This window comes from Nanorana parkeri, unplaced genomic scaffold, assembly GCF_000935625.1.
Source record: "Nanorana parkeri isolate BGI_ZX_2015 unplaced genomic scaffold, ASM93562v1 scaffold6, whole genome shotgun sequence".
NCBI lineage: Eukaryota > Metazoa > Chordata > Amphibia > Anura > Dicroglossidae > Nanorana > Nanorana parkeri.
The window spans coordinates 1,874,615-1,875,248 of NW_017306274.1; positions in this window are offsets into that span (position 1 = coordinate 1,874,615).

The window sequence follows — 634 nt, forward strand, 5'->3', positions numbered from 1 at the left end:
AGCCGTCACTGCCTACTCCGCCCTATCGGTTTCTACTTTTTTTTAACTGTTTTTCTATTCTGCTCGGTACCACGGAGGTACCACTGAGCATGTTTGGCCGACCCGAAGCCAGCCGATGTACGGCTGAAACCGACTGTACAAGCCTGAAGTGAATAGCCGAACAGCGCTCGGCTCACTTCACTTCGGGTCGGTTATTCATGCGGCAGCTTTGTGACCTCTAAGTGTCTCTCCTGTTTTTTTTTAGTTGTGAAGTTGCGTTGCTGTGTGGCCGTCATAGAAGCGCGCGTCGCTTACCACCACCATTTTTATGAACGCACCAATCATGCTCTTGATGTTTCCCTCAGCCATGGCCAAAAAAACTTTTTGGTGGGACCGGGCAGCATTTTTTTAACGTACTTAAAATTCAACCTCCATCTCCTCTATTATCCCAAATCAAAAAAAAAAAAAGTTTCCTTTAAGCCCACCGTTCCCCAAAAAATCATTCCCATAGAGATAGCAATATTATTGATGCCGTTGTTATGCTAATTTCTTTTTTTTTTCCAAGGAATAAAAAAATTGAAAAATGTGGAATTTTCATACACATCAAACCTGGTCAAAAAAGAAAACGCTCAAACTTTTTTTTTTAATTCTCTAT